This window comes from Amblyraja radiata, chromosome 16, assembly GCF_010909765.2.
Source record: "Amblyraja radiata isolate CabotCenter1 chromosome 16, sAmbRad1.1.pri, whole genome shotgun sequence".
Classification (NCBI taxonomy): Eukaryota; Metazoa; Chordata; class Chondrichthyes; order Rajiformes; family Rajidae; genus Amblyraja; species Amblyraja radiata.
In genome coordinates, this window is record NC_045971.1 from 52,487,568 (window position 1) to 52,502,010 (window position 14,443).

General features: G+C 52.2%; 1 pseudogene; it reads left to right on the plus strand.

The window, feature by feature from the left end:
* The first annotated feature begins 1,426 nt into the window (after nucleotides 1-1,426).
* The window catches only part of LOC116982317, a 78,605-nt pseudogene continuing 65,588 nt past the window's right edge, over nucleotides 1,427-14,443 (plus strand).

A 14,443-nucleotide genomic window follows, 5' to 3' on the forward strand; every position in this document is an offset into this window, starting at 1 on the left:
CTCTCCCCCCCTCTCCCTCTCCCCCATTCTCCCTCTCCCCCTTCTCCCTCTCCCCCCTCCTCTATGATCTTTGGCGAGAACAGCTCGAGCTCTCGGCGGCTTTTGGCGCCTTTTCCCGCCGAGGGCTCGAGCTGTCCACGGGACCCATGAAATAATTAATAACCTGGGACTTGTAGCAGCTGCTGCAGTGATGCATCTCCATCACTCCCCACTCAACCATTCTCTTCCCTCTCTGTACCCGTGTACGTGTGTGTGTGTGTGTGTACCCCCCTGTACCACAGCCCCCGTGACCTTCTCTCAATGGCCCCCATTGTCTGACCTTCTCTCCATGGCCGCCCCGCAGTTTGACCTTCTCTCCATGGCCGCCCCGCAGTTTGACCTTCTCTCAATGGCCCCCATTGTCTGACCTTCTCTCGATGGCCGCCCCGCAGTTTGACCTTCTCCCGATGGCCGCCCCTTCATTGTCTGACCTTCTCTCGATGGCAGCCCCGCAGTTTGACCTTCTCTCGATGGCCGCCCCCCCCGCATAGTCTGACCTTCTCTCGATGGCCGCCCCCCAATGTCTGACCTTCTCTCGATGGCCCCCACTGCTTGACCTTCTCTCCATGGCCGCCACAGTTTGACCTTCTCTCGATGCCCCCCCCCCCCCAGAGTTTGACCTTCTCTCGATGGCCGCCCCGCAGTTTGACCTTCTCTCGATGGCCCCACAGTTTGACCTTCTCTCGATGCCCCCCCCGCCCCGCACAGTTTGACCTTCTCTCCATGGCCGCCCCCCCCGCACAGTTTGACCTTCTCTCCATGGCCGCCGCCCCGCAGTTTGACCTTCTTTCGATGGCCGCCCCGCCCCCCCCATAGTTTGACCTTCTCTCGATGGCCCGCAGTTTGACCTTCTCTCCATGGCCGCCCCCCTGCCCCGCACAATTTGACCTTCTCTCGATGGCCGCCGCCCCGCAGTTTGACCTTCTCTCCATGGCCGCCCCCCCGCACAGTTTGACCTTCTCTCGATGGCCGCCGCCCCGCAGTTTGACCTTCTCTCCATGGCCGCCCCCCCCGGCACAGTTTGACCTTCTCTCGATGGCCGCCCCGCCGGCACAGTTTGACCTTCTCTCCATGGCCCCCATCCCATTGACATTCTCTCCATGGCCGCCCCGCCCCCCGCACAGTTTGACCTCCTCTCGATGGCCGCCCCCGCCCCCCCGGCACAGTTTGACCTTCTCTCGATGGCCGCGCTCCATAGATGCTGCTGCACCCGCTGAGTTTCCCCAGCAATTTTGTGTACCGACAATAAAGATATACTGTTACTGATCTGAATTGAATCTGAATCTCCATTGAAGCCCAGGGAGAGCCGCGGCCATCTTTGATCAAGGCACTTCTTCCATTGAAGGGGGGAGGGGCCGGGTCCGGTGACGTTCTACCCCTCCGCGCGATGACGTCTGGCCCCATACGCGGTGACGTTCACGGCAGGGACGCGCTGACGCAGTGACGTGGCCCCGCCCCCGCCTCCTCCTCTCGTCGCCGCCATCTTGTCGCTTCTCTGCTGGAGTTGAGTCTTTCTCTCCTTTTTCTTCTCCTTTTTCTCTCTTTTTCATCCCCCTTTCCGCCCGGAAACGGCCCCGGGAACCCCGCGCGGAACCCCAGGGGGCGGCGGGAGCGGAATCCGCAACTTCCGGCCGCCAATAACCCGGGAAACGGCGGATTTATCGCTAGTTAAGGCTGGTTAACCGCTAGTTAGCGGCTGGTTAGCGCTGACCACACGTGTTGGCCGTCGCTGACCAGTTTAGCCGCGATTTGGGGCCGTTCTGGGGGTTGAATCTCCAAAAGTGGAAAAATGCAGCCAAATGTGGCTCTTATCGCCTAATATCGCTAGTTAGGGCTGGTTAACCGATGGTTAGCAACTGGTTAACGATCACTAAACGTGTTAACCCTCCCTGGCCCATTTAGCGGCGATTTGGGGCCGTTCTAGGGTTTAATCTCCCAATGTGGTCAAATGTGACTTTTATCGCTGGTTAGTAGTTGGTTAACGGCAGGTTAACGCTCACCACATCCGTTGGCCGCCGCTGACCAGTTGAGCAGCGATTTGGGGCAGTTCTGGGGTTGAAACTCCCAATGTGGTCAAATGTGGCTTTTATCGCCTAATATCGCTTAGTTAGGGCTGGTTAACCGCTGGTTAGCACCTGGTTACCGCTCACTAGACGTGTTGGCCGTCGCTGACCCGTTTAGCAGCGATTTGGGGCCGGTTTGGTGCTAAAATGGTGAAAACACACAAATGGGATTTATCGCTAGTTAAGGCGGGTTAACCGCTAGTTAGCAACTGGTTAGCGCTCACTGGATGTGCTGGCTGTCAGTGGCTGTTTATCAGCGATTTTGGGCCGTTCTGGAGGTAGAATCTGCAAATGTGGCTTTAATAGAAACATAGACAATAGGTGCAGGAGTAGAGGCCATTCGGGTACGAGTTGGGCCGAATGCCGGAGTTCTTTCCAATGCTGTATCACTTTATGACAAAGTGCTGGAGTAACTCAACGGGTCAGGCAGCATCTGTGGAGAAGATAGACACAAAGTGCTGGAGTAACTCAGCGGGTCAGGCAGCATCTGTGGAGAAGATAGACACAAAGTGCTGGAGTAACTCAGCGGGTCAGGCAGCATCTGTGGAGAAGATAGACACAAAGTGCTGGAGTAACTCAGCGGGTCAGGCAGCATCTGTGGAGAGTAGGAATGGGTGGCGTTTTGGGTCGACACCCTTCTTTGGTTTAGTTTAGTTTAGAGATGCAGCGCAGAAACAACAGGCCTTTCGGCCCACGGAGTCCGTGCCGACCAGGGATCACCCCGTACACTAGCACTATCCCACGCACATTAGGGACAATTCAGCAATTTTGTGGAGGCCGATTCATCTACAACCCTGAACGTCTTTGGAGGAAACAGGAGCACCCGGAGTGAAAACCCACGCAGGTCAAAGGGAGAACGTACAAACTCTGCACAGACAGCACCCGTAGTCAGGATCGAGCCCGGGTCTCTAGCGGTGAGGCAGCAACTGTACCGCTGCTCCACTGTGCCGCGCAGAATTATATAACGGTTTCCTCCGCCATAAACACACTCAATATGTGCTAGTAATGTCCTGTTTGCCAGCATGTTGACCCTCTGTGTTCCCCTCCTGCAGGGTTTAGGAGCCGTTGCTGTGGACGGAGAGTCGGGGACGTGAGCGGCCATTGAGGGCGGCCAGGGTGCCGGCGAGCCCCCCATCTGCTCGGTGTGCGGGTGCACACGGGAGAACGCCTCTTCGACTGCTCCAACTGCGGAAAGAGTTTCAAGACGGCGAGTGACCTGGAGACCCACTGGCGGGTGCACACGGGCAAGAAGCCCCATGTCTGCTCCACCTGCGGCAAGAGCTTTGCCTTCTTGTCGGGGCTGTGGAATCACCGGCGGGTGCACAGCAGTGAGCGACCCTTCACCTGCCCCGACTGCGGCAAAAGCTTCAAGTTGTCCGCGGACGTGAAGGTGCACAGGCGCGTGCACACCGGCGAGCGCCCCTACACCTGTAGCGACTGCGGCAAGGGCTTCACCCAGTACAGCGGCCTGCAGAATCACCAGCGCACCCACACCGGCGAGCGCCCCTACACCTGCGCCCAGTGCGGCAAGGGCTTCACCAACTCCACCAGGCTGCAGAATCACCAGCGCACCCACACCGGCGAGCGCCCCTACACCTGCGCCCAGTGCGGCAAGGGCTTCACCAACTCCACCAGGCTGCAGATACACCAGCGCATCCACACCGGCGAGCGCCCCTACACCTGCGCCCAGTGCGGCAAGGGCTTCACCCACTCCAGCAGCCTGCTGGTTCACCAGCACAGCATCCACACCGGCGAGCGCCCCTACACCTGCGCCCAGTGCGGCAAGGGCTTCACCAACTCCACCAGGCTGCTGATACACCAGCGCATCCACACCGGCGAGCGCCCCTACACCTGCTCCCAGTGCGGCAAGGGTTTCACCACCTCCACCAGGCTGCTGATACACCAGCGCATCCACACCGGTGAGCGCCCATACACCTGCGCCCAGTGCGGCAAGGGCTTCACCCAGTCCAACAGCCTGCTGGTTCACCAGCGCAGCACCCACACCGGCGAGCTCCCCTTCACCTGTGCCCAGTGCGGCAAGGGCTTCACCAACTCCGGCCACCTGCAGAGGCACCAGCTCACCCACACCGGCGTGCGCCCCTTCACCTGCGCCCAGTGCGGCAAGGGCTTCACCCAGTCTACTCACCTGCTACTTCACCAGCGCACCCACACCGGCGAGCGCCCCTACACCTGCGCCCAGTGCGGCAAGGGCTTCACCCAGTCTACTCACCTGCTGGTTCACCAGCGCACCCACACCGGCGAGCGCCCCTACACCTGCGCCCAGTGCGGCAAGGGCTTCAACCAGTCTACTCACCTGCTGGTTCACCAGCGCACCCACACCGGCGAGCGCCCCTACAAATGCGCCCAATGCAACAAGGGCTTCACCCAGTCCAGCAGCCTGCAGAAGCACCAGCGCACACACACCGGCGAACGCCCCTACACCTGCGCCTAGAGCGGCAAGGGCTTCACCAAGTCCAGCAGCCTGCAGAAGCACCAGCGCACCCACACCGGCGAGCTCCCCTACACCTGCGCCCTGTGTGGCAAGGGCTTCACCAATCCCAGCAGCCTGCAGAAGCACCAGCGCACACACACCGGCGAGCGCCCCTACACCTGCGCCCAGTGCGGCAAGGGCTTCACCCAGTCCTCCAACCTGCAGAGGCACCAACGCACCCACACCGGCTAGCGCCCCTACACCTGTGCCTAGTGCGGCAAGGGCTTCACCCAGTCCAGCAGGCTGCTGTCCCACCAGCGGGTTCACGCCGGCATCCGTCCCGTCCCCAGCCTGGTGTGTGGAGAGCGCTCTACCATGGACTCCCACGCCCTGTCTCACCAACACGTGCACACCAGTGGCCAGCCTTACGACTGCCCGTACTGTGGTGAGGTGTTTGACAGCTCGCGGGGGTTACGGCATCACCGGCGGGCCCACGCCGGCGAGCAGCTGCTCCCACTGTGACAAGAGAGCACGGGGGCTGCGGGAGCACCAGCGGATACACACCGGAGAGAGACCCTTTGTGTGCGCTGAGTGTGGCAAGGGTTTCACTCGCATGTCCAGCCTGTGGCAGCAATATCGTACCCACAGCGGTGAGCGTCCCTTCCCCGGCCTGTCCTGTGGTAAGGGCTACACCCGCCTTGACCACCTGCTGGAGCACCGGCGAATCCACACCGGCCAGCGCCCCTTCACCTGCCCGCTCTGTGGCAAGGCCTTTGCCCGCTCCTCCAGCCTGCTGGCACACCGCCACGTGGATAGATAGGCGCTGTTTAGGTAAACACAAAATACTGGAAGGAATGGGTAACATTTCTGGTCGAGACCCTCCTCAGTCTCGACCCGAAATGTCACTCAGTCATTCTGTCCAGAGATGCTGCCTGTCCCGCTGAGTTACTCCAGCGTTTTGTGTCCATTTTTGTAAACCAGCATCTGCAGTTCCTCGTTTTTATACCATTCTGGTTAACTATGCAATACTCCAAATGCTACCTGAACAATGTCCCTTAAAGCTACACATATACATTCCTCTCTCCTTATCTCACATCCTTTTATCTCCTTATTTTCCCTTGCCTCTGTCACTTACTTCACGTTTCCAAAATAGTAACAAAAGATGCTGTGTGCCTTTGTTCATTAGAGTGATGGCCCAGGAGGGTTAAGTGTGTGTTGCATACTTGAATTTGTATCCCCTGCCACTCTCGCAGGCTAAATAATCAGTAAAGCTTGTGTTGGTTGATCTAACTTATTGTGAGTTGTCTGTTTTAAGAAATGTACCTTAACAGTTCTGGACTCCCCCAACATGGGGAACATGTTTCCTGCATCTACCCTGTCCAATCCCTCACTAATTGTATACGATTCTATAAGATACCCGCTCATCCTTCTGAATTCCAGTGAATACAAACCCAGTCGACCCATTCTTTCAACATATATCAGTCCCGCCATCATCTCAGGAATTAACCTGGTGAACCTACGCTGGGCTCCCTCAATAGCAAGAATATCCTTCCTCAAATTTGGAGACCAAAACTGCACACAATACTCCAGGTGTGGTGTCACCAGGGCCCTGTACAACTGCAGTAGGTCCACCTTGCTCCTAAACTCAATCCCTCTCTCTATGAAGGCCAACATGCCATTAGCTTATGATTTGAGTATAGGAGCAGGGAGGTTCTACTGCAGTTGTACAGGGTCTTGGTGAGACCACACCTGGAGTATTGCGTACAGTTTTGGTCTCCTAATCTGAGGAAGGACATTCTTGCCGTAGAGGGAGTACAGAGAAGGTTCACCAGACTGATTCCTGGGATGTCAGGACTTTCATATGAAGAAAGACTGGATAGACTCGGCTTGTACTCGCTAGAATTTAGAAGATTGAGGGGGGATCTTATAGAAACTTACAAAATTCTTAAGGGGTTGGACAGGCTAGATGCAGGAAGATTGCTCCCGATGTTGGGGAAGTCCAGGACAAGGGGTCACAGCTTAAGGATAAGGGGGGAAATCCTTTAAAACCGAGATGAGAAGAACTTTTGTAAATGGATCTATAGCTTTCTATGTGACAGAAAACAGGTGGTAAAAATTGGTGACCATGTCTCGCTGGCTAGGTTCCTGAACACCGGCGGCCCCCCAGGGTTGCGTTTTATCACCTCTTCTGTACTCTGTATACACACATTTTTGCTGTTCACACTCTGACTCTGTCTTGTTATTTAAATTTGCAGATGACACATCTGTGGCAGGTCTTATTACCAATAACATCGAAACCGTTTACCATAGTGAAGGAGAGGAGCTAGTAAGGTGGTGTGAGAACAACAACCTCAAGTTCAAGTTCAAGTGTGTTTATTGTCATGTGTCCCTGTATAGGACAATGAAATTCTTGCTTTGCTTCAGCACACAGAAAATAGTAGGCATTTACTACAAAACAGATAAATGTGTCCATATACCATGATATAAATATATACACACATGAATAAATAAACTGGTAGTGCAAATAACAGAAAGTGGTTGCTAATAATCAGAGTTTTGTCCGAGCCAGGTTTAATAGCCTGATGGCTGAGGGGAAGTAGCTATTCCTGAACCTGGTTGTTGCAGTCTTCAGGCTCCTGTACCTTCTACCTGAAGGTAGCAGGGAGATGAATGTGTGGCCAGGATGGTGTGGGTCCTTGATGATACTGCCAGCCTTTTTGAGGCAGCGACTGCGATAAATCCCCTCGATGGAAGGGAGGTCAGAGCCGATGATGGACTGGGCAGTGTTTACTACTTTTTGTAGTCTTTTCCTCTCCAGGGCGCACAAGTTGCCGAACCAAGCCACGATGCAACCGATCAGCATGCTCTCGACTGTGCACCTGTAGAAGTTAGAGAGAGTCTTCCTTGACAATCCGACTCTCCGTAATCTTCTCAGGAAGTAGAGGCGCTGATGAGCTTTTTTGATAATTGCGTTAGTGTTCTCGGACCAGGAAAGATCTTCAGAGATGTGCACGCCCAGGAATTTGAAGCTCTTGACCCTTTCAACCATCGACCCGTTGATATAAATGGGGCTGTGGGTCCCCCTCCTACTCCTTCCAAAGTCCACAATCAGTTCCTTGTACCTCATACTTAACATCTCAAAAACTAAGGAGCTGGTTGTTGATTTCATAAAGAAGGCCTCCCCCCTCTTCATCAATGGAGAGGTGGTTGAGAGCGTCACCTCCTTTAAGTTCCTCGGGACCACCATACATCAATCCCTATCATGAGAGCTCAACACCAGTCTCATAATCTGAGGAAGGACATTGTTGCCATGGAGGGAGTGCAGAGAGGGTTCACCAGACTGATTCCTGGGATGTCGGGACTGTCTTGTGAAGAGAGACTGGATAGACTCGGTTTATACTCTCTAGAATTTGGGAGATTGAGGGGGGATCTTGTAGAAACTTGCAAAATTCTTGGGAGGTTGGACAGGCTAGATGCAGGAAGATTGCTCCCGATGTTGGGGAAGTCCAGGACAAGGGGTCACAGCTTAAGGATAAGGGGGAAATCCTTTAAAACCGAGATGAGAAGAACTTTTTTCACACAGAGAGTGGTGAATCTCTGGAACTCTCTGCCACAGACGGTAGTCGAGGCCACACAGTTTATTGGCTATATTTAAGAGGGAGTTAGATGTGGCCCTTGTGGCTAAAGGGATCAGGGGGTATGGAGAGAAGGCAGGTACGGGATACTGAGTTGGATGATCAGCCATGATCATATTGAATGGCGAATGGTGCAGGCTCGAAGGGCCGAATGGCCTACGGCCATCTTTGATCAGGGCACTTCTCCATTGAAGTCAAAGGGAGTGAAGCCCAGGGAGGGGTGGCGGCCATATTTGGTCAAGGCATTTCTCCATTGAAGCCAATGAGGGGAGTGCGGCGGCCATCGTTGATCAGGGCACTTCTCCATTGAAGCCCAGGGAGGCGGCGGCCATCTTTGGTCAAGGCGCTTCTCCATTGACGCCAATGAGGGGGAGGGCGGCGGCCATCTTTGATCAGGGCGCTTCTCCATTGAAGCCAATGGGAGTGAAGCCCAGAGTGGGGGGGCGGCGGCCATCTTTGTGCGCGGTGACGGTCCGCGCGATGACGTCGCGGGGGGGGGGGCTGCGCGGTGACGTTGTGGGCTGGGACGCGCTGACGCAGTGACGCCGCCGCCGCCATCTTGCCGCTTCTCTGCTGGAGTTGAGTCTTCTCCTTTTTTTCTCTCTCCTCCTTTTTCATCCGTTTTTTCTCCTTTTTCTCTCCTTTTTCATCCCTTTTTCCGCCCGGAAACGGCCCCCGGGAACCCCAGGGGCCGGCGGGAGCGGGATCCGCAACTTCCGGCCGCCAATAACCCGGGAAACGCGACGAACGGCGGATTTATCGCTAGTTAGGGCGGGTTAAGCACTAGTTAGGGAGGGTTAAGCGCTGGTTAGCGGCTGGTTGGCGCTGACCACACGTGTTGGCCGTCGCTGACCAGTTCAGCCGCGATTTGGGGCCGTTCTGGAGGTAGGATCTCCCAATGTGGTCAAACGTGGCTTTTATCGCTAGTTAAGGCGGGTTAACCACTGGTTAGTGGGTGGTTAACGCTCACCACACGTGTTGGCCGTCGCTGACCCGTTTAGCGGCGATTTGGGGCCGTTCTGGAGGTAGGATCTCCCAATGTGGTCAAACGTGGCTTTTATCGCTAGTTAAGGCTGGTTAACAGCTGGTTAGCGGCTGGTTAACGCTCACCACACGTGTTAACCCTCCCTGGCCCGTTTAGCGGCGATTTGGGGCCGGATTGGTGCTAAAATGGCGAAAGCACACACACACAGAGGATTTATCACTAGTTAAGGCTGGTTAGCGGCTGGTTAACCCTCCCTAGACGTGTTGGCCGTCACTGGCCCGTTTAGCAGCGATTTGGGGCTGTTCTGGGGTTGAATCTCCCAATGTGGTCCAAATGTACCTTTAATCGCTAGTTAGGGCGGGTTAACCATTGGTTAGCGGCTGGTTAGCGCTCACCACATGTGTTGGCCGTCACCGACCCGTTTAGCGGTGATTTGGGGCCGTTCTGGCGGGAGAATCTCCAAAAGTGGAAAAATGCAACCAAATGTGGCTTTTATCACTAGTTAAGGTGGGTTAACCGATGGTTAGCGGCTGGTTAGCGCTCACTAGACGTGTTGGCCGTCGCTGACCAGTTTAGCGGCGATTTGGGGTCGGTTTGGTGCTAAAATAGCGAATACACACACAAATGGGATTTACCGCTAGTTAAGGCGGGTTAACCGCTGGTTAACGGTTGGTTAACGTTCAGTGGACGTGTATGGAGGTGGTTAGCCGTCACTGGCCCGTTTATCGGGGATTTGGGGCCGTTCTGGAGGTTGATAGGTCAAATGTAGCCAAATGTGGTTTTTATCGCCAAATATCGCTAGTTAGGGAGGGTTAGTCGCTAGTTAGCAACTGGTTAGCGCTCACTGGATGTGCTGGCTGTCACTGGCTGTTTATCAGCGATTTTGGGCCATTCTGGGAGTAGATGTGGCTTTAATAGAAACATAGACAATAGGTGCAGGAGTAGAGGCCATTCGGCCCTTCGAGCCTGCACCGTTCGCCATTCAACATGATCATGGCTGATCATCCAACTCAGTATCCTGTACCTGCCTTCTCTCCATACCCCGTGATCCCTTTAGCCACAAGGGCCACATCTAACTCCCTCTTAAATATAGCCAATGAACTGTGTGGCCTCAACTACCTTCTGTGGCAGAGAATTCCACAGATTCACCACTCTCTGTGTGGGAAAAAAAATGTTTTTCTCATCTCGACTTCCCCCTTATCCTTAAACTGTGTGTGGCCCCTTGTTCTGGACTTCCCCAACATCGGGAACAAGCTTCCTGCATCTAGCTTGTCCAACCCCTTAAGAGTTTTGTAAGTTTCTATAAGATCCCCCCTCAATCTTCTAAATTCTAGCGAGTACAATCCAAGTCTATCCAGTCTTTCTTCATATGAAAGTCCTGACATCCCAGGAATCAGTCTGGTGAACCTTCTCTGTACTCCCTCTATGGCAAGAATGTCTTTCCTCAGATTAGGAGACCAAAACTGTACGCAATACTCCAGGTGTGGTCTCACCAAGACCCTGTGCAACTGCAGTAGAACCTCCCTGCTCCTAGACTCAAATCCTTTTGCTATGAATGCTAACATACCATTGGCTTTCTTCACTGCCTGCTGCACCTGCATGCCCACTTTCAATAACTGGTGTACCATGACACCCAGGTCGCGTTGCCTTTTATCGCTAGTTAGAGCAGGTTAACCGCTGGTTAGCGCTCCCTGCCTCTGCCTAGCCATGGTTGAAGGTCACGGAACGGCGGTCAGGGAGAAACTTCTGCCATTCTGGTAGTTAAAGGGAGAAAACACACAGCGATGGGGCTTGAGGGGTTGAAAATGGAGGTTAACCGCTAGTTAACAATTACTTAGAGGTAGTTGACGGAGGGTCTGATGGTGAAACAAGTGGGTTGTGGTTCAGAGCACATTTAGGGTGGATTAACTGCTAGTTAACCGCTGGTTAATGGCTAGACAGAGATGGAATTAGAATTTTTCGAGGATGTAACTAGTAGCGTGGATAGGGGAGAACCAGTGGATGTGGTGTATCTGGACTTCCAGAAGGCTTTCGACAAGGTCCCACATAAGAGATTAGTTTACAAACTTAAAGCACACGGCATTGGGGGTTCAGTATTGATGTGGATAGAGAACTAGCTGGCAAACAGGAAGCAAAGAGTAGGAGTAAACGGGTCCTTTTCACAATGGCAGGCAGTGACTAGTGGGGTACCGCAAGGCTCAGTGCTGGGACCCCAGCTATTTACAATATATATTAATGATCTGGATGAGGGAACTGAAGGCAATATCTCCAAGTTTGCGGATGACACTAAGCTGGGGGGCAGTGTTAGCTGTGAGGAGGATGCTAGGAGACTGCAAGGTGACTTGGATAGGCTGGGTGAGTGGGCAAATGTTTGGCAGATGCAGTATAATGTGGATAAATGTGAGGTTATCCATTTTGGTGGCAAAAACAGGAAAGCATTATCTAAATGGTGGCAGACTAGGAAAAGGGGAGATGCAGCGAGACCTGGGTGTCATGGTACATCAGTCATTGAAAGTGGGCATGCAGGTGCAGCAGGCAGTGAAGAAAGCGAATAGTATGTTAGCTTTCATAGCAAAAGGATTTGAGTATAGGAGCAGGGAGGTTCTACTGCAGTTGTACAGGGTCTTGGTGAGACCACACCTGGAGTATTGCGTACAGTTTTGGTCTCCAAATCTGAGGAAGGACATTATTGCCATAGAGGGAGTGCAGAGAAGGTTCACCAGACTGATTCCTGGGATGTCAGGACTGTCTTATGAAGAAAGACTGGATAGACTTGGTTTATACTCTCTAGAATTTAGGAGATTGAGAGGGGATCTTATAGAAACTTACAAAATTCTTAAGGGGTTGGACAGGCTAGATGCAGGAAGATTGCTCCCGATGTTGGGGAAGTCCAGGACAAGGGGTCACAGCTTAAGGATAAGGGGGAAATCCTTTAAAACCGAGATGAGAAGAACTTTTTTCACACAGAGAGTGGTGAATCTCTGGAACTCCCTGCCACAGAGGGTAGTCGAGGCCAGTTCATTGGCTATATTTAAGAGGGAGTTAGATGTGGCCCCTGTGGCTAAGGGGATCAGAGGGTATGGAGAGAAGGCAGGTACGGGATACTGAGTGGATGATCAGCCATGATCATATTGAATGGCGGTGCAGGCTCGAAGGGCCGAATGGCCTACTCCTGCACCTAATTTCTATGTTTCTATGTCTAGACAGAGATGGGGCTGCGGTGGTTAAGGGAGATTTCCTGCTAGTTAGCGACAGCTATGAGGATGCAGGGTGACTTGGACAGGTTGGGGGAGCGGGCAGATGCGTGGCAGATGCAGTTTAATGCAGATAAATGTGAGGTTATCCACTTTGGTGGCAAGAACAGGAAGGCAGATTACTATCTGAATGGCGTCAAGTTGGGAAAAGAGGATCTGGGGGTCCTTGTTCATCAGTCTATGAAAGTAAGCATGCAGGTACAGCAGGCAGTGAAGAAAGCCAATGGCCTGTTGGCCTTCATAACAAGAGGAGTTGAGTCTAGGAGCAAAGAGGTCATCCTCATCTCAGTCCCAAATGGCCACAGACTCACAACTCTCTGGGTGGAAAAGTTTCTCCTCATCTCAGTCCCAAATGGCCACAGATTCACACAACTCTCTGGGTGGAAAAGTTTCTCCTCGTCTCAGTCCTAAATGGCTTACCCCTCATTCTTAAACTGTGGCCCCTGGTTCTGGACTCCCCCAACATCGGGAACATAGACTTCCGGTGGCGACATGCTTTGTTAGCAGTCGCAAACTTTCTAGCTCCGCTGAAAAAAATCGCGATTTTTCGCGTTAAAATCGGGTCTGGAGGTCGGGACCGTTTTTAAAAACTTACCGGAGTCTCATGTCGCGGTGCTGATGACGTCATCAGTAAGCGCCGTGAATTTAACGGAGGGAAAGGCATTTTAAATGAAAAACACGTCTCCAGGTCAGAGCCCACAGAGGAAAGCTACAAAACACCTGCTGAAGACTCAGGAACATCAAGAAACTGCAGAACTGACCTCTGGAGTGGTCTCTGGAATGGCTACACGATCTAAGACTGAGATGACCACAAAAGAGAAAACCGAAATGGAGGAGTTAAAGAACTCGGTAAGAGATTTGAAAAATGATTTGAAAGCTGGAAACTTAAATTTGATGGAAAACATACAATCCATTAATGCCGGTAATGAAAAAATACTTGCGGGCATTGGTGCTCTGCAAAAAAAAGTTGATGATGTGCAAGAAGAATTAACGGGGAAAATTAATACGGTGGCAGAAGAGTCCACAAAGATGTTTGAGGCTGTGCATGAAACTGTTTCTGCAAATGTAACTGCAGTGAAAGATATGAAAGCTGTTGTGGAAGAGATGGCTGGAGAGATGCAGACGATGAAGTTAGAAATAGACAGCCTCAAGAGCCAACTTACAAAGGTTTCTGATAAATATGTTGACCTAGAAGCTCGCTCAAGACGTCAAAATATACGAATACGTGGAGTAAAAGAGGGAGCTGAGGGGGACAATGCTCGTGGGTACACTGCCAACCTAATTAAACACGTGCTCAATCTATCTGAGGCACCTGTAATTGAAGAAGCACATCGACTACCCAGAGTTAAACCAAGATCTCAAGGAGAACATGCCTACCCACGACAGATCATAATCAAACTTCGGGATATCCCAACAATGGAAGCGTTTATGAAAAAGATCAAATACGGAGAGAACATGATGTACAGAAATGATTCTATTAAACTCCTACGGGACTACCCTCACGAGATTGTGCTAAAGAGAAGAAAGTTCTCACAGACCAGAGAAGCTCTTTACGAGGTCAAGGGTGTCAGATGTGGAGTGTATTATCCGGCCAGAATGCGTATTACTTTCATGGGAATCTCAAAAACATTTATTAACTCGGTAGAATCTCTTAAATACGCTCAAGAAATCGTGGCCAAGGCAGCAACAATTGAAGATTGATCACCAAGACGTCATGAACAAATTAATTTGCTTATTCCCCCAACAAGAATATCACAAGAAAAGTGAAATAAGCGAACAACACCAATCTTTAAAAATTACTACACGCAACAGATTTTCCACGAGACGTGTCTAGACATTATTATCTCGCCTTGAACATTGCGGAATCTAACTCAAGGACATTCTGTGCTCAAATGAGGAAAGACTGATAACATGGGAGTGAATCTGCTGAGCTGAGAGCGAAAAACATCACATGGCTTATATAGTTTTACAAAATATTGAGAATTAATAATAATTAATAATTAACAATACTAATATAGAAATAGCAACTGAAACTG